Source organism: Phyllostomus hastatus, unplaced genomic scaffold (genome assembly GCF_019186645.2).
Source record: "Phyllostomus hastatus isolate PE091 unplaced genomic scaffold, TTU_PhHast_1.1 phas_contig_40, whole genome shotgun sequence".
Classification (NCBI taxonomy): Eukaryota; Metazoa; Chordata; class Mammalia; order Chiroptera; family Phyllostomidae; genus Phyllostomus; species Phyllostomus hastatus.
In genome coordinates, this window is record NW_025333872.1 from 91825666 (window position 1) to 91844062 (window position 18397).

An 18397-nucleotide genomic window follows, 5' to 3' on the forward strand; every position below is an offset into this window, starting at 1 on the left:
GTTGTGAGTCCCACAGCGGATGTCAGCCTCAGTTCTTTTTTTTTAAACAAAATATCTGATTTTTTTTATTTTAATTTTTAAAAAAGATTTTATTTATTTATTTTTAGAGAGAGAAGGGAGGGAGAAAGAAAGAGAGGGAGAGAGAGAAACATCAATGTGCGGTTGCTGGGGGTCATGGCCTGCAACCCAGGCATGTGCCCTGACTGGGAATCGAACCTACAACACTTTGGTTCGCAGCCCGCGCTCAGTCCACTTTGGACTCAGTCCTGATTGCACCCTCTGCCCTCCCCTCCGTCCCGTCTCAACTGTTAACACATCTGTAGTTGTAGATGAATCAAGGTTTGTAGTGAAAATCTACAGTTTGAAAGCTTTTACTTTGATGAGCGAGTTCATGATTTTGAGAGATCAAGAAGTACGGGGTCTGAAGCCCCCTTGTGGACCAAGGCCGCGGGGTGGGTGGGGGGCGGCCAGGGACAGGCCGGTGCCCCAGAAGGTTCCCGCCCGCAGAGTGGCATGGGTTTCTTATCTGGGATTCTGTCTGGCCTGGGATCCAGCTTGCTTCTCCACGCCAGGCACTCCACCCAGCTGGGGATCCGTCTGCTTTGTTTCCATTTATGAGGGCTGTAGATTTAGTAACAGGATCTGGTCGGCAGCTTTCATTGTGTTTTCATGGTGTCGGACTACACGGTTTGTCGGACAGCCGTGGTTCGGTTTCTGAATGTGTCTCTCGGACGCGGTCCATCCAGAGTTGCCCTTAGGAAGTGACTCCTGTACACGGGAAACAGGAGGTAAAACGAGAGTGTTGAAGATGCTCCTCTTTAGTAGTTTGGGAAACGGCCCAGGAAATAAGCTTGTAAATCTTCCCTTGGACTGCTCAAAGGTAAGGATTCCCGCTGCCTTTAAAATGGAGGGGCGGGTTTTAGTGCAGTATGTCATGTTGTCATCGTAAAATGCAGGATGGTTTTTGTCCGACACAGAGCACTCTAGGCCTCAGGGTTTTCATCTCGGGAAGGGGGCTGTGACGGCCATGCTTTCCCCAGAGACGATTGTTTGGAGAATCGGAAAAGTAATGAATTAATACCTGCCACAAGGAAAGCATCCGGCAAGTGGTAGTGACGGAGAGTTACCACAGTAACAGATAGTAATCCCATAGGGAGGGACTCTTCCCTCCCGCTCTGTTTGTGATTGGTCTGCTTCAACTTACGTATACAAAGGTGTTCAGCAGGATGGAGCTGTGGGGGGCGGGGGGGAGCAAGATACTCCTTCATTTTTCCCTTCCTTTGCCCTCCGCTCCCTCTGCTGTTCCTTCGCTGGTCCTCCCCCCAGCAGACTCATGGGAGTTTCCTTCCCAGGGCGAGGCCCCCCCTCTGTGCTTCTGGGCCCTCTGTACCTGCACTGTCCCTACCGGTCAGTCACCTGGCACCAGGTGACATCCAGGTGTTGTTGGTGATTTCTGCACCACAGGCAAAGCTTTGTGGGCTGAGCGTGGTGCCTTAGTGAATACTCGTAAACGCTGGCTGGTGGAATGCGTGCAGTATTCACTGACGTTGTTTTCAAAGGCAATATCCTGATTATGAAGTTTGCCAAATATTCAACCCTTGAAGCGGACTCTCAATAATACAATGCCAAGAGTAACATGAAATAAAGGCTTCTCTATCTTGACTAACTGTGAAGTAGTAGCAGGGCCATCGTATTGGGTAGTTATAGAACTGAGTTCTGATCTGAGACATACCTTTTACTCAATTGCCCACCAACTGGAACAATTGAGGGTGTTAGAAAAAGTAAATTTGTTCTGTAACGATTTCCAGGGTCTTCTATAGCTGAGGCATCAACTTCTTATTAACTTCCCTCTTGGGCCTCCTGCTAGGGTGGTGGTTGATAGAATCATGGTCACGCTTACTCTTATCATCCCGGATAACCATGAAGCCGGTTTAACATGGATTTCATTGCGCTTTCAAAAGAGGGCTTTCCTGCGGATGAACAGCAACGGAGGGAAAAAACATCTGGAATGCATTGGAATGAACTAAGTTATCATTTGTGTCAGTGGTGTTTGGAACTGCTGGGATCAGTACCCCCTCTATGAAGACGTGAAGCCTTGATGAACAGTTGCCAGATCAGAAACCAAAATATTTTCCCGCTGCACTGGTGCATCTTGCACTTTCCTCCTGGAAAACCTCAGTCGTTCCACGAAACGGTGGTTTTCAGGAGTAACTCTCCCTGAACAGTTGTCTGTGGAACTCTTTGTGGGAGCGCCCTGCGTGGCACCTGAGCACATAACTGCATTTTACACGGTATTTGGGAGGAAACCAGACATCGCACAGGCTGGACCCGTTCATTTTTGTATACGTCCAGACCCTGCCAGCTGGTCGTTTTCTTTGTGTTCGACGTGAGGGTTCAGTGGTCATGACCGGGAGGTGCTGGTCTCCTCAGCCCTGCAGTCCTCCCTGCAATGCCGTCCTTCCAGAGCTCTGCCGGACCCTTTTCTGACCCCCGTTTTCTCTGGAAAGGGAGCCGTGTCCTCACCGCCGCAGGGCCATCTCCTACACGGCCGTGTGGCCCCTCCGACAGCGTGCCCACCCGGCCCCTCTCCCCCGGACTCCTCCTCCACCACATAAAAGCTGTCCTTCCATGCCGTGCAGTGCTGGCTGTGAGGCTGTGGGCACACGTGACTTCCATCAGCGCCTCTACTCCTCCCGGTTCCGATAGACAGCAGAGGCCGAGCTGTTTGAAAGACACGCGCTTGATTACCTTGTTCTCGGTGTCCGTCTGGTCAGAGGTAGTAGCGACCCAGGCTGGAGCTCTGGCTTTTGGGTGGTTTTTGCCACAAATAGTGGTGTGATCTTGAACGAACGGTGACACTCGCTCTGGGTTTCCGTTTCTTCGTGTGTAACTTCGGTGGTGGATTAAATGGCGTTTGGGGTGTCTTTCAGCTGTGGAGCTCAATGATTCTATGCAGCAATAAGGGTGTAAGAAAGCCAAAGAAAGAACTGTATAAAAATTTAAAGTGCTGTGTTTGGAGTGTGCTGTTGTGCTCAGTGGCTTGTGAGCGTGACTGGGGGACAGGTGACCCTCGTCTGGTGCCAGGCAGGAGGGCGGGGCCGGTGAATGGGCTGGGTTTTGATGAATCCAGATGGAGCAACCAGATATTGCAAGGGGGGGATCTGTGATCTTGGGGGCTGCAGATAATATTATAAACATATAACTAGTGAATGCTAGCAAGGGAAATTTCAGTCAACTTAGAAATAGCTGTTTTGTAATAACTTTTTTTTTTAAACAACTTTATTCTGGACTTGTTCTAATTTTTTTTTAAACATTCTTAAACTGATTTTTTTTAAAGATTTTATTTATTTATTTTTAGAGAGGGAAGGGAGGGAGAAAGAGAGAGAGAGAAACATCAATGTGGGGTTGCTGGGGGTCATGGCCTGCAACCCAGGCATGTACCCTCACTGGGAATTGAACTTGCGACACTTTGGTTCGCAGTCAGCGCTCAATCCACTGAGCTACGCCAGCCAGGGTGTAATAACTTAAAAAAGAAGTCTTTCTAACTCTTTTAACAACAGCCATTTCCTAAGCAATACTCACAGGCCCTTTTTTGCTTTGTTCTGTTACAGCTTTCTGTGTAATTTGCAATTTTAAAATTACCTGTCTTTAAAAATTTAGGGATGTCCCTGAATCCCGCTGTGCCAAGTTCCACCTAATCTCTTGGTCTAAACAGGCAGGGCGAGGAAATTGAGTGCGGAAGGGCGGTTGACAGTTGCAGAAGTCTGGGTGTCTGTTGAGAAGAGGAGGTCACTGCCCTGTGGCGTCTCTGAAGAGCTGTCTGTCACAGAAGCTAGACTCTGAGGGCTCGATAAACCTCATTAGTCAGAAAGTTCCCTAGAGCTTGGCCGGTGCAGACAGAGACGGCAGCCGGCACTTGGCATTCACTGCACATCGATAAGTGGGTAGTTCTGAAAACGGAGGGGCGCACACACATGTTGTTGTCGACATTAAATAACACCGTGTGTAATGTCCTCGTTGTCTAAAGGGAAACCTGTCGGCCTTTATAGAGTGCGTTAAAAATTCTTGATTAACCTCGAGTGCCAAGCGCAGTTAGATTTCTGCGTGCAGGAGATACGACAAACTTTAGAAGGTCTGTGACTGATAGTGGCACGGACGCGAGGGTCTCTGTTCACTCCTACGTGTTCAGAATGCTGTGGCACTGAATCGCAAGCCACGCTCTGTAACTTTAACAGTCGTTATGCATCAGGAAGCATTTTGGAACAGAGTAACCTTTAGAAATCATCTAATTCGACCCATTTTTTTTCAGAAGAGAAGCTTCATGTTTGGGGGAAGGGAAATGACCAGCTCTATTTCCTGTCATAAGAGTTAACAGCAAGCACAGCTAGGACTAGATCCCAGCATCCTTTGCTCTTGACTTTTTTTTCTCTCTCTTGCTTAAAGGGTAGAAAACTATGAGAATCACATCAGAAAGCCAGCAAATGTTTCAGATTTTTCAGTGGGAATGGAAACTAAACCAGTGAATTTTTGGAATTAGCAAAGGCAAGGCCACTTCGCAGCTTGTGGGTGCTGAGAGCTTGCCCCGAGGAAAGCAGGACTTGACGTGCAGACCGTGGGCTGCAAGTGCCGCTTCCCATGTCGGCTAAAGCTGCTGGCGTCCCCTGCCCAGAGACAAATGGGCCTTTTCCGAATTACGTGTGAGTAGGGGGTTGAGGGTACCATATACTGGGTTGGCCAAAAAGTCCATATGCTCTTTTTTTTTCTGTAAAGTAAAAGATAACAGTTTTCATTTTCACCAATAACTTTACTGATTTGGGTATTTTGAGTATGTCAGCTATCTCCCGCTATTGGCTTCTAGTGGGTAGAGGCCAGGGTGCTGCTGAACATCTTCCAGTGCATGAGACAGCCCCACAGCAAAGAGTAATTTGGCCAAAAATGTCAATAGTACCAAGAAACTTCGCAAACCACTTCATTTGACACGTTTGATCAGTCACAGCACCTTCTCCATCCACTACACAAATCTTCCTTTGTGTTTCAGTTGTGTTTTTACCTCTCTTGAAATAATAAAGTGTAATATGCCAAACACATTGCATATTTTCTTCCGTGTTCAACATGAAAATGGCTGCACAAAAATCCACTAATTTTGATAAGGTTTTTTTTAAACACATCCTGATATGATAGCTGTCACAGTAAAATCTAACAAATTGTTTTGATTAAAGTTAAAGACAACTAAGCACTACCAGAACCATCTTACAGAGAAAAAAACCAACAAAACACGACCTTTTAGGCCAACCCAATACACTGTTTGAGCGGAAAAGAATCCTAGAAGCAATCTAGCTCATCCCTTCATTTTGTGTAAGCTTTGTCTTGCCTTTATGTCATAAATATGATGTTTTTGTCAGTAATTGCTTTAAAAAGAAGCAACTGACATCTTCAAAGTCTGTCGACATCTATTAATTATAAACAGAATAATTATAAAGTGAATCTCAAAATACATGTTGTTGTGATTATATCCCAGGCAGCGGAGGTTAGTCACGTGCCCGTAGAGACAGTCATGGGGGCCGTGACTGGGGGTCCGCTGTGAGGCGGTTCTGCGGTGCTCCGCACTGCACCCTCGGTCCTGGGGGCGGCCATGGACGGCCTTGGCAGTGGCAGCAAAGCGACCAAGGAAAGGATGTTTACTGTCTGGTCCTAAAAAAATATCACCCTTCAGCTGCGGTCTGCAGTCTGGTTTTCAAGTTTTGTGTCTTTGTCACTGAATTATGCAGGCTTTTGCAGGTATATGCAAGCAGGTCGGAGCTTGGGTGGGGGGTGGGGGTGATGCTGAGATGAGGAAGGCTTCGCCTACCCAGTTGTCGTTGTCACAGGGTATCCCTCCATCCTCACGCATCCTAAGGGAATGACTGAGCAGAGGCCATGGCCACGTTCACGTTCCCTGCGAGCCACTCACACTACTCACGTTATTCAGTGCAGGAAGTTAGCTAGAAGCTTCTCCCTCATGTGCCCCTCCCACGCCCCACCCCCTTCTCTATCCCTACCCCTGCTTAGGTATATATTTACTTTTCAACATGAAAGTTCACTAGTGAGTGCTTAATAGGGACAGTTTAAAATATTTTACTTCATAAAGGGAAAAAATGCATTGCCAGTTTGGATACATTGATTCAGACAGTAATGCCTCTTAGCTTTAGCTATACAAGCTTGATATTGTCATTGGGCATTCTTTTCTTTCTTTTTCACCCGGGATTCTGGAAACGTGATAAGCTAGCATGAGGCTGAGATGCGGCTTACAGCTAGCAGCTAGCCTGCCTGGGTGGGGCCTCTTCAGTGTTCGCTCTGCAGGTCAGCAAATTCAGCCGTGCAGGTGCCCGACGGGTACCGCCTCCTACCTCACAAAACGGGAGGCGTGGCGGCATTGACCACCGCAGGCTGGAGGGACAAACAGCCGGGGACCTACTTGTTGTTAAGTGTCCAAAGGAGAGGTTTTCCTGGAAGGAGCTGTCTCATAGTTTAATCATCTGCCCACGTTTCCTCTTTGTCTTTTTGTTGCTCTTGGCAGATGATTTTAGTCTCTGACAGTCGGGTGCCAGGATCCTGGGATTCTGGAAGGAAGTTTCAAAGGATGGCTTGTCCATTTGTAGGTTTAATCGCTGAGATATTGGTAAATCCTGTCCTCTGGAATTATTCCTTGAGAACTTGGAAACTTGTATTTGAGCCTTTTGGCCGTGGGTGTTCTTGCTGGGAGAACAGAAATGCATGGATGGCATTACAGCTGGGCCTGCACATCGTCTCCGGGGTCTTCACTGTTTCCGTGGGGGCATCTCTGGCTGGGCTCAGTATTGTGGGGGCACTTGCTTCCTGAGCACCGCAGTGGTGATGTGGGGGCCGGAAGAGGGAGAGCACCATGGGAAAAATAACGGGGATTGTTCCAGAATATAGATTCTCAAAGTTCAGGGCATCAGGATATCCTGGGGGGCTTGTTCAAAGCCAAGGCTCTTGGCCCCACCCCTGCAGGTTCTGATGGACTCTGGGATTGCCTGAGAATTTTTATTTCTGAGACGTTTCTGGGGATGCGTTCCCTATCGGTGAAAGGGCACAATAATGGTAGTTTTCAAACCTTTGAAATGGGAGTTTTTTTTTTTTCCCCAAAACTATATGTCCTATGAAACTTCAAAGTCAAAAGAGATAATAAACTGGGACTGTGCTCGCTAAAGCAGAGGTGCAGGACTAAAGGACTCGTGTCCTTTGTGTTTCTTACTCCCCTGGGGTGGAGATGGGGGAGGTCCCCCTGCCACGCCCCCCTGAAGGACCCAATGCAGTCATGAAGGCAATGGTGGAGATGGTTTCTAAGGCCCCTAGCATTGGTAGCTTTCTCTTTGATTCTGTGCTCTTGAAACTGTTGAAAGAATCTGACCAAAAGACTTCCCTTTCTTTAAAAAAAATTATTTACTTTTAGAGAGAGGGAGTAGGAGAAAGAAAGAGAAACATTGATGTGCAAGAGAAACATCGATCAGTTGCCTCTCACAAGTCCCCAACCGGGGACCTGGCCCGCAACCCCGGCATGCACCCTGACTGGGAATCGATCTGACGAACTTTCGATTCACAGGCCAGCGCTCAACCCACTGAGCCACACCAGCCAGGGCAGTACTTAACTTTTAATATAAAAAACATGTTTAGGATATGTGTGCAGGTAGGAAGTCAATGAGCTTGAGACTTTCATGGTAACATAGAGAATGATAGCACTTTCCAGGCAGAAATGGGAAAACTGTAGGAAGGAAGGAAACTGGGGATGGTTTGGGTGTGCCTTCCTGCCCTGCACTCAGCAGGTGCGCGTAATCGAGTTGCAATAATTTCACCTGTTCTCGCAAGTCTGCTGGTCAAACCTGAGACCGAGTCTCCTAATCCTTCCTGGAATCTTTGTGGGGAAAATGAATCAGAGGGCGGGCGAGCCGGAGGATCAGTGTTTCAGGCAAAGGAATGAAAGATGTCAGTATAAGCCCCACGTGTCCAGACAGTGCCTGCTGGCGGCTCTTGCCTCCTCCTGTCACCGCTTTCAGAAGCCCTGCAATCAGGGAAATTGTAGTTTGCACTTGACTTTGGCACTCAAGGATTCTCCGTTCTGGGTTTTTTGAAAGCTTTAGTTTTGCTCTTCTTTGTTAGCTCACTGTCCTTACAAGGAAACGTCTGAATAGAAGCCACCGAAACACCCATAAACATGGAAGCATCTCTGCGGTATGTCAAGTGAGGAAATTCAGGTGCAGAACATTATTTACTGTGTGCAGCCTTGTGAATAAAGCAGTGCTTTTCAAACTATGAGTCACGGGCAGTGACATCAATTTAGTGGGTCAGGTTAGTGTTTTTTTTGTTCTTAATTCTAGAAGTAGGAAGAAACTTAAAAAATTTAGCTTTTGACTTTTTTTTTTTAACCAAGAACCACACTAAGACACACTCGAGGCAGGCTAGCGGAGCATAACATGGATTAGAGCGCAGGCGGCAAACACATGGCGCGTGCGTGCGCCGAGTCCGGCCCTCCCCCTGTTTATCCGGCCCAGCACCTTGTTTCTACCTGGTGGCAGCACTGAGCTCTCGCTGAACTGTTAAGGAGTGGTTACATTTACACAGTCCTGACATTACATCTGGCCCTTTGAAGGCAACTGCGAGGCTGATGTGGCCCCCGGTGAACATGAGTTTGACACCCCTGGTTTAGAGAGTACCTAAATGTACTGCACGTAGTGAGGATAGTTATTGTTTCTTAAAACTCTTGTTTTCACTTAATACGTATTGATTATATACATATCTCTGAGGTTATGTGTGTATGTGTGTCTATATTGAGTATGGTGTATTAGGGTTCTCCAGAGACAGAGCCAGTTGGATGCGTGGAGGTACAGGAAAAGTTTTTATTACAAGACACTGGCCCGCGTGACTGTGGAGGCTGGCGAGTCCCCTGTCTGCAGTGTGGGCAGACAGCCTCAAGACCCCGGGACAGCGGGTGGCATAGACACGACCTGAAGGCCACCTCCTGGCGACCTCCCTCCCGCTCTGAGCTCAGGCAGGTCCTTTTACTCTGCCCGGGCTTTCAACTGATTTGATGATGCCCGCCTGAGTCTTGGAGGGTGACTTGTTTTACTCAGAGTCCGCTGATTTCCATGTGAATCTCGTCCCCCAAGACCCTCCAAGTTGACAAATGAAATCAGCTACCACAAGAATGCTAAGTTACAAGGCAAAATATGTCTTACATATACATGTGTATCTGTGGATCTGTGTTCCTAGGATGGATGGATGGATGGATAGACACAGACAAACAGACAGACAGACAGACAGATGGCTATCCTGGGATATCTCCCAAGGATACACAAAATGGGCCACAGCCTTAGCTACAGCGGAGGTTCTCCGTCTGGGGAGAGGGGCCCCCTGAGGAGCTTTTCTAAATACGTATGTCTCTGCCCTTCCTTCCTCTTTCCTGCTTCTCCTTCAAGAATGGATTTTACAGCTGGGGGTGGAGGGAGATGGAGAGCAGAGTAGTTTTTGGAAAAGTCTGATGGACCGAAGCAAGAAAAGACAGAAGCTCTGAGCGTGGCATTTGAGGCGTCCGCCAGCGGATGGTGAGCACTGAGCACGTGGGGCCGGTGGGCTTCTCCGAGCTCCTGCGGGGGCACGTGGTACCTGGTGCTCCCGGCAGGGGGCAGACTCTGATGTTTCCTTTGCTCTTCGCCGCACGGAGACCAGCGCCGCTTCACCCACGCTCCACACTTGACCCGGGTGCTGTGATGTGCGTGCTGAGCGATGCAAATCTGTGGGCGCACAGTGCCCGCGGTCGGGGTACCCGACCTGCGCCACGTGCTCCTGGCGCCCCACGACCATCTCTGAAGTTTCACAGATGTGTTTTTTACAAAAGATTTTATTTTTAGAGGGAGAGAAGGGAGGGAGAGGGAGAGGGAGAGGGAGAGAAACATCATCGATGTGAGAGAGAACCACCAATCGGCTGCCTCTCCCACGCATCCCGACCGCGAACCGAGCCCATAACTCAGGCGTGTACCCTGACGGGGAGTGGAACTGGCGACCTTTCACTTTGCGGGATGATGCCCAACCAACCGAGCCACACTGGTTAGGGCTACAAATGTGTTGTTATGACAGATTTGTAAAAATACTATAGACGTGCCCTTTGCATCTCACAGGTGGCCAGCTTTGCTCTGGTGGCATTTTCCTAGAGACAAGGGACTGCTGTGTACATAGTTCAACAGATTGTCCATTTTCTCAAGCCTGGGAGAGAGGTAAAAATTTTTTTTTTGCCCTGGTGGGTAGTCATTTGGTTAGGGCATCATCCCCATACGCCAAGGTTGTGGGTTCAATCCCTAGTCAGGGAACAGACAAGAATCAACCAATGAATGCATAACTAAGTGGAACAGCAAATCGATGTTTCTCTCTCTCCCCCCTCGCCCCTTCCTCTTTCTCTCTAAACTCAATAAATAAAAAAAAATTTTTTAATTTTAAAAATTTAATTTACTTTAAATTAAAAACACCAGCCCTTTTTAATGTTGGGTGAGCACTCTATGTCATGGAGTGACATGAGGAGTGATTCCTTAGATATGTCAGGGAGCCACTTGTAAGGCATGGTTGTCACGAGGAGGGGGGCCGTTGCTCTGCAATTGACATTAGTTACGGGACTTTTGGACAGGTGATCCTTTTGTCTGGGTTTCAGCTTTTGAATGGGAAGCTCTCTCCCTTGGGCCTGCGTCCCAAGAGTGTCTCAAGTTCTAAATCAAACGGACTTGAATGGAGATCATGCGCTCCTCAGAGTTTTACCGTATTAAGATAATTGGGTGTGAAATAATTTACTCTGGACACTGAACACAGCCACTTCCGTTGCTCAGGACTGAACTGAGAAACGCCTTCTCTGTGTCCACTGCCTAGTGACCTGCCCTGCTCCTGGGAGGTGTGTCTGACAGTCGTTTGCTTTATGACGACTATATAATTCAAACATGTGCTCAGCAGAATTTTAGTTCCTTGGGGCTCACCCTCCGTTTTTATGCTTTATCTGGCTCTGAGAGATCCATTTAATTACAGCTATTTTGGTATGCGGCCAACTCACTAAAACCAGTGAACTCTCCCTGGGGAGATAGTAAACTTTTGATGGGCGTACCAGAAAAAAAAATGGAACCGTTTTGCAAATGGACACTTTTTCAGGATTATTCTTGTAATTGCACAGAGACATTGGCAGCCTTTTCAGACGTTTGGAGGGATTCTGGTGGGTACCAAATGGTGCGTAGCTACTGTGTGCTTGGAAAATGTTAACAAGAGGCTCAGCTTCTCTCGATGTGTGTTTTGGCTTTTTGAGATAGCTTCCATGCAGGAAGGGCCTTCTTTTAAAACCAAATGTAGACTCTGGCCCTCTGCCAAGGGAAGTATTGTAAATATATCAAGGCTGATACTGTACCGGATTTCTTTATAGAAAGGAAAAAAGGGGTGGTTAATAAGTAACATACAGTGTTTGAGTGGAGCCTGCACATTCAAAGAGATCACCTTTCCTTCTGGGCAGTTGATCGCAAACTTTTTTTATGTTCAATCCCTGATCTCTCCTGCCCCCTCCCCCACCCCCCACTGCCCAGCACACACATTGTCCGATTCCATTTTACACTGTAGTACACCCCTTCCACTTGGGCCCCGTTTTTCCTTCTGTCCTTTACTCCGAGCTCACTAGAAAGATCAAGTTCACAGAGCAGGAGGAGAAAGATAATCTTTACGTATTTTGGTGGCTCCCCCCTTTTTGAGCTTTTGATGGAATATGATCTTACAAAAATAAAGTCGTTCTACCTTGGTGCTGGGTGGGCGCGAGTGTGGAGAGCAAATGCACCGAGCAAACCCACTGAGCAAAGCCCTTTAAATCACAATTCTGTAATGTACAGAAAGGTATTTCACAGAATTAACCACAGGACAATTTGTGATGCTATTACAGACATACTTTCTCTCACCCAGTTTCTCCTGCCCGCTCAGCACAGACACCACACTAGGGCTTCTGAGTTTCCTTCTGCGGCTCCTCCCACCTCGCTGCCGCCCCTGCCCTGGGTGGGGAGGCCCCCTCCCTCTATACAAACGATGCTTCTCAGGGCACCTGCAGGGCAGCTGGGATTTGAGGTCTGCAGCTTCTTTGGCTTATCTGTGCTTCTGAAGGTGTGTGTGTTTAGGGAACCCAGGGAGCAGGTAAGAAAATTCCTCTCCACTTATTTCTGTGTTTGATGGCCTCTAAACTCCCCTTTTGGCATTGTTGCCTCTGTTGCTTTAAAGGTTTTGCTTTGGAGAACTCTGTATTTGGGAAATGGTGTGCTGGGAGAGGTTGAGGGGCTCAGGGGAAGGGAGGAAAAGCGTGGCTACTGCCATTGACTGCCTTTCAGGTGTCAGCCCTGTGCTAGGTGCTTTTTAAGTGAATGCTCCGCCCTACGACATGGGAAGGGTTTTGGAAATCCGTACTGTAGACAAGGATATTGAGGCAGAGAGTTGGGACTGGATCCCGGTTTGTCTGACTTCACCTCCTTCCTCCCGGCTTTTGCTTGAGAGGGGGCGGGGCGTAAAGCCCTCGCACGCTTTACCAGCCGTCTGGAACCCTGAAGCGCTGCCCGGCCCTGACAGCTGGTTAAATTGTCTGCAGCTCTGCAGCCTGCCATTAGCATGGATGATGGGTCGTTGACACTTCCCATCAGAGGAGGCACGAGTCCCAGTCTGGAGCAGCTCACGGTCTTTCCAAAGTGCTAAGTAACTATGACTGAGCTTGGATCTAACCATTATTGTGAGGCTAGAACACATGAGATACTGTTAGGCAGGCTGTCTTTTTTTTTTTTTTAACAACTTAGGTGGAGCAGAATAATGCATTATTCTGTTTGCCTTGACACATGGCATGTGGGGACCTTTTCCATGTACCAGGGTTCAGAAAATCTGTTTTGACTAACCTCATGCTATTCCTGTTCTGTTTGCATTGACTTTTCTGCCCTTGAAGAGATATTGCTTCATCCCTTATCTTGCTTCCTATAGATGTTTCACCTCTGCAGCCAGTATTTGTACTCCTTGAGGTCATTGACCTTATCTCTTATTTCTTTATTATCTTTCCTCAATTAGGGCAAAGTGTAAACCCTAGGCATCCACTCAGTGTTCATTAAGGAATCATTTTCAGTGTTTCTTCTTCTAGTTCCTGGTTTAAAGAGTTCCTGGAGTATTGTTCCAAGCCGTTTCTGAGTTTCGTCTCTTCCAGTTTTATTTCGTAAGCGAGGTGTAGTTCGCCCTAGTGACTTTTTTCTGTTCTGATGGAACTGGGCTGTCTTGCTGAGCTTTCATGCCAGTGATTTATGAGTATCCGATTTGTGCAGCTCCCTCACGGGGCAGATGTGACCGCAAGACAGTTCTCTGCTGTTTGCATCAGTGGGGGGTGCTTCTGATGGTGGCGGGTGGCGTTCCTGTCCTTCTGTTCATTGTGGTCATTTTGGATATACGTGTACATGTTATCGTAGTTTCTTGTAAGTTTACATTAAGTGATTCACTCATGTGTCCAGTTTTCTTCTATGAACTATTTTTCTTCTTAAAGCTAAGAGGGAAAAAAGGCATTCTTTTGGCAGGGCCAGAGCCGCAGAGAGCATTCCAGGGAACATCTGCTTACTTTTCTTTTTCTTCCCCACACGTTCTCCTGTCGGACAAGCCTCTCCCCGAAGCTGCGGCAGCCAGTGGTGCTCCCGCTGCATTTGGAGCAGGAGGGAGCCGTGGCCGAAAGGCTGGAAAGGCAGGTGGGGACAGAACTGGGAAGGTCTTGAAAGTGTGGTTACGACATATGGGCTCAACGAGGTGTGTAACTGGGAGGTGATGGTGGGTGGGACTGGCAGGGTGGGGGCGTGTGCTGGGGCTGGGGCTGCACCAGGCCATCGCAGGGGTCCTGGTGGTCTGGGGGTGCGGACCGCACCCCGATGGGTATGAGAGAGGCTGGAGAACTACCCAGGCTGGGCAGCTGGGTGGGTGTGGGGGCGAAGTGTAGGGGAGAGTGAATGCTGGCACTGGATGTTCAAACCCGGGTACCTGTGATGAAGGTGATGCTCCTGCCTGAATGGGCGTGGCTCAGCTGGTTGGGCGGCATCCCGTGGAGGAAGAGGTTGCCGGGTTGATTCCAAGCGGGGTCTCCTCGGGGTCTGACACATGCCTGGGTTAAAGGTTCCCTCCTCCTCCTCCTCCCTCCCTTGCCCTCTCTAAAAAGAAATAAATAAAAATCTTTTTAACATAAGGTGGTATTCCTAAGGCTTTGAGCAAGTTAAGAGAAGTTTGGGTTCCATCCTGTTGATTCCTGGTTCTCCGCAGGCTTTTCTGAGAACTGTTGCGTGAAGAGTTAGGCGTCGGGGGCGTGGGGGAGAGGTCTCGGCTGGGCAGACTGGTGTGGCTTCAGCTCCTAGAGCTGATCACTAAACCCTGGGGAAGGATGGAGTTGTCACCGAAGCAGATGCAGAGAGGGAGGGGCAAAGGACCGAGGCACAACTGTCGTTTGCTTAATTTTTGGAAGTAAAAGAAGAAAGACTAGGAGGCAGAGCGGGTGCTCGGGAAAGGGGCTGCCAGAGAAGGGAGTTCATTTCCTGAGTACCACGGAGGGGAGTGGGAGCGGGGGGACGGTTTTCAAAACTTCCCTGTCAGCTTGTCAGCCTGGCGGAAACTTTAGAAGTGACGACAGTGCTTTCTGCTGGCAGGGGCGCTGGGAGGGGCTGCTGTCCTGGCTGGCTGCAGGGCAGCGCCCCGGTGAAAAGAGCGGCTAGTCTATTAAAATGTGAAAGGCACAGAGCCTTTGACCCAGCAATCTGGCCCCTGGGCCTGACCTCACAAAGTGTGTTTGCCCGGGAATATTTATTGCGGCATTGTTGTAGCGGCACAAAACCCGGAACAGAGTGAGCAAGTGCCTTCCACTGGGGAGTGCTTGGGTGGAATGGGGCACAGCCGTTCCCTGAACTTCAGTGCCGCTGGACTTGGAAGGGTTCCCACGAGAAAAGAGGAGGCGGAGAACCGTGGATGCTAGCATCTTGTTTTTATACAATGTAAACTGATAAAAATACAATCTCTGGGTTAATGCTGCCAGGGACAGGGGGCGAGGCATTGGTACTGCTGGAGGAGGCAGATGGGAGGTCAGCGGAACCTGCTTCCAAAAGGACCTGCGCTCCTCTGTCTGCAGACGCAGGGGGAGGGGCGATCTCTAGAATGTGCCAGGTCAGTACGCGGCAGAGTGCGGCGATGCAGCCGACTTCATGGTCTTCCTCATGTCTTTCCTGCATTGGTCGTGAATGAGCAAGAAGAGTCCGTTGCACTGGAAAGTGTTCGGAGAACAGCAGGGAACGGAAGGCCTGTATGGCAAAGTAGACATAAGGAGGACCTGCTTTTTGAAAAGAGGCTCTGAGGGGAAATCTTGGGGAGCCCAAAAGAACAGGGAAATGGTGGCTGAAGACAGGGAAAGGCTCACTCAGTGCAGGGGAAGCTGGGCGAGTTGGGGGGCACAGGAGGACGTGGACAGATCGCGAGGCAGACAGAAGACGCCTGGGGGGTGGGCATGCGGTTCTGTGGGGTCTCCCCGGGCACAGGCGATGGCCCAGGGAAGTGAGACCACCTGAGGCGGGCAGGGGGGCCGGGTGAAGAGAGAGAACAATTTCGGGGTTTAGAGGGAGGGAGTTCAGGGAGCGTGATTTAAATATAATACGAGAGGCAGGATTGTTGGCTGAGCTGACGTGGGCATGTGCGGGAGGTTTGGGATAGCCCCTGCAGGGAGGGATGGGGAAGGATGCCCCAGGAAGAAGAGAAGCTGCAGGGAGGATTCTGGTGAAGGCAGAGAGCTAGAATTCCTGGTCACCCCCCTCCCCCACCCGCCATTAGTAACTCTGACAAGCCATGGGCAGGGGCAGCGGCCAGTCCAGGAGCAGAGATGGAAAGGTGGACTTTGGCATTGACTTCTAATAATAAGGCTTAACCTCAAACACTAAGGGGGCAAGGGGCTTTAGGTCATTAACGATGTCATCGTGGAAGTGGCTGGGCACACATGGTGTCCGGCTGATAGAGGGACACAGGTAGGTCAGAGGGTCGCTCGGTAAAGGGCGGAGGGCTGGTGGGGGAGACCGCAGGAAGGGAATGGAATTAGGGGAGCTGTATCCCTGCGAGTCTGAGATCTTGGAGCCGTAGCTTCCGTGTTCAGTGCTTGACCTGGCCTTACTTCATGCTATTGTCCTAAAATGTCACTGACTTCCTGTGCCCCCCACGCAGATGAAGTCCAAACTTGGCCTGACTTTTTAAAGCCTCTCTCTAGGGTTTCTCATGGAGTCTCTGCTTGCGCCTGATTGGTTTAGTCATTGCCCCTGCAAAAGCCCACTCTGAGTCTGTGCGCCTGGAGACCTGCGTGTGCACATGGGGAGCCACAGGCCACACGTGCCCAGTGCGACTCAGGTGTGCTGATAGTGCAGAATACACACGAGGCAGAAAAACACGAAAAAAACAAATGAACCCACCTTATCAATAGTTTTTTATGTGGTTTACACATTAAAATGATAATCATTTGGACATATTGGCTTAAAACTTATTATTGAAATTAATTTCACTTGTTCCTTTTTTACTTTTCTCAACATAGTTTATTTCTGTTGGGGAGCTCTGTTCTCGAGCTTTGCTGGGGCCGTTTTCTCTGGATCCCTCCTCGGTTTCCATTCATTCATCCACGTCTCATCCCCTTTTAAAGGGGACAGCTCTTCTGCCGTCTGGGACACCTACTGTCTTGACTCTTATCCTTTGTTCCTGGGCTTTGCCTGGAATCACCTTGTCTTGACTCCCTTGCTGGAAGATGAGATTAGCATGGCCCGCCCTCACTAGATTGTAAGCCCCTTGAAGCCAGGACTGAAGCCAGAATGGCTTTTCTCTGGCCTCTGCAGTGTCCCCAAGAGGAGCACAAACGTTTGTTGAATGAATAAATAAACACATGACATATTTGCATGTGCACTGGTCTCAACAAAACATACAGGGCCCGGCAGAAGTAACGCCTGCTTGCATGTGGTTGGCAGGGTAATGAGATGGGTGTAAATAATTCATGGTTTTCATTTGAACATTTCACCTGAAATGTCATCTGGTGTGCTTGAGTGTGATATTAAGTGACAGAATGACATGCTTAAGGTTTTGTAATAAACCAAGGGCGTTATTTGTGCCGGACCCTGTACTCGGAACTCACAAATGGCCCTATTACACTACCTGTATGTTTTCTCTTTCTTCAGCATCCCCTGAATTATGGGGAGTGAAAGCTTACCGAGGTTACCATATGGTGACTGCTTAATCACAGGCTCCCATTAGTGAACATTAGAACGGATGGGGCGTTTTTAGCAAAGCGTTGCCAGGCCTGACTTGTGTGATGTTCTGGGTTTGGTTCTGCAGCTACGGAGATGTACAAAGGGAATTCATTTTCATGCCCATCTTAGGTTTCCTCATGTGGGGCTTCTGTCTTGAAGAAGTGGTTTTTCAAACTAGGGCATTGAGAGGGGAGGAGGAACCCAGTGACCGCCTCCTGCTTTTTTTTTTTCCTGGCAAATGAATTTACTTGATTTTGCAATCTGCCATCCTTTCTTTTTGCTCACGATGTCTGATTGCAACTTGGATCTGCTTACAACCACTTCAGGAAATGGACTCGGGAGCAAACCCGTAGCCAAGGGGACTCTCAGCTACAGACGCTGCCTGTACCTGGCACCTGGCGCAGTCTGGGCCAAGTTTCGGCCTGAAGGAAAATCTGAGGGGCCAAGTTCTGCTGAGATGCAGATTGTTGAGGGGCTTTCATGATCAGAAGCAAAGTTGTTAGGAAAATCTGTAGTTTAACAGCCGAGAGTTTGTCTTTCCACAATGCACCTCTGTCTTCTCGGCTACTTCTGTCCAAGGACCCGTGCTCCGCGAGCGGGAGCTAATGCAGGCTGGCATTGTACCACGTCTGTCCGTGCGTTCTCTGCTGCGTTTGTAGCCCTGAGCTGTTGGGTGGTGTCCTGGCCTGGAACCGGCTGTGAGTGAATGGTCTCAGGTGGCCAAGCAAAGACGAAGAGGTGGTTGAAGTTGTGTAAAGGCAGATGTTATCCATCCTCCTTTGGAGGCTGCTGCTTGTGGACAATGTTGTCATTTCTGTCCACACTCAGCAGTAATGAGGTGGAGCCCCTTCTGCACCAGAATATGTTTGTGCTTTTGTCCATCGCATTTAGAAGTCCTAGCCGGAGCCTTAGAGGAATTGCCGTGCTCCATGAACCACTTACGGAGCTGCAGGTGATTGGGTGGTGCATGGATTTCTCTGGAGAAAGCGTTTCCAGATCCTGCTTCATCATTGGCCATAGCATTATCATCTTGACGCGGAGGAGCCTGCTGACGTCAGGGGCTCTCGCTACCAGGG

The 18397-nt window shown here is 49.0% G+C and overlaps 1 protein-coding gene across 4 annotated transcripts in view; it reads left to right on the top strand.

Moving 5' to 3' along the window:
• Nucleotides 1-18397, top strand: part of TIAM2 (TIAM Rac1 associated GEF 2) — a 202726-nt gene that overhangs the window by 5176 nt on the left and 179153 nt on the right. The window contains exon 1 of one of the 4 annotated variants that reach the window (XM_045842984.1): nucleotides 10187-10268. The exons of 2 other annotated variants lie outside the window; for them this stretch is intronic. The gene's annotated coding sequence lies outside the window, so the exon portion shown is untranslated. Of the gene's footprint in view, nucleotides 1-10186; nucleotides 10269-12121; nucleotides 12196-18397 lie in introns of those variants that run through there. One more of the 4 variants, XM_045842985.1, reaches the window with a different exon arrangement.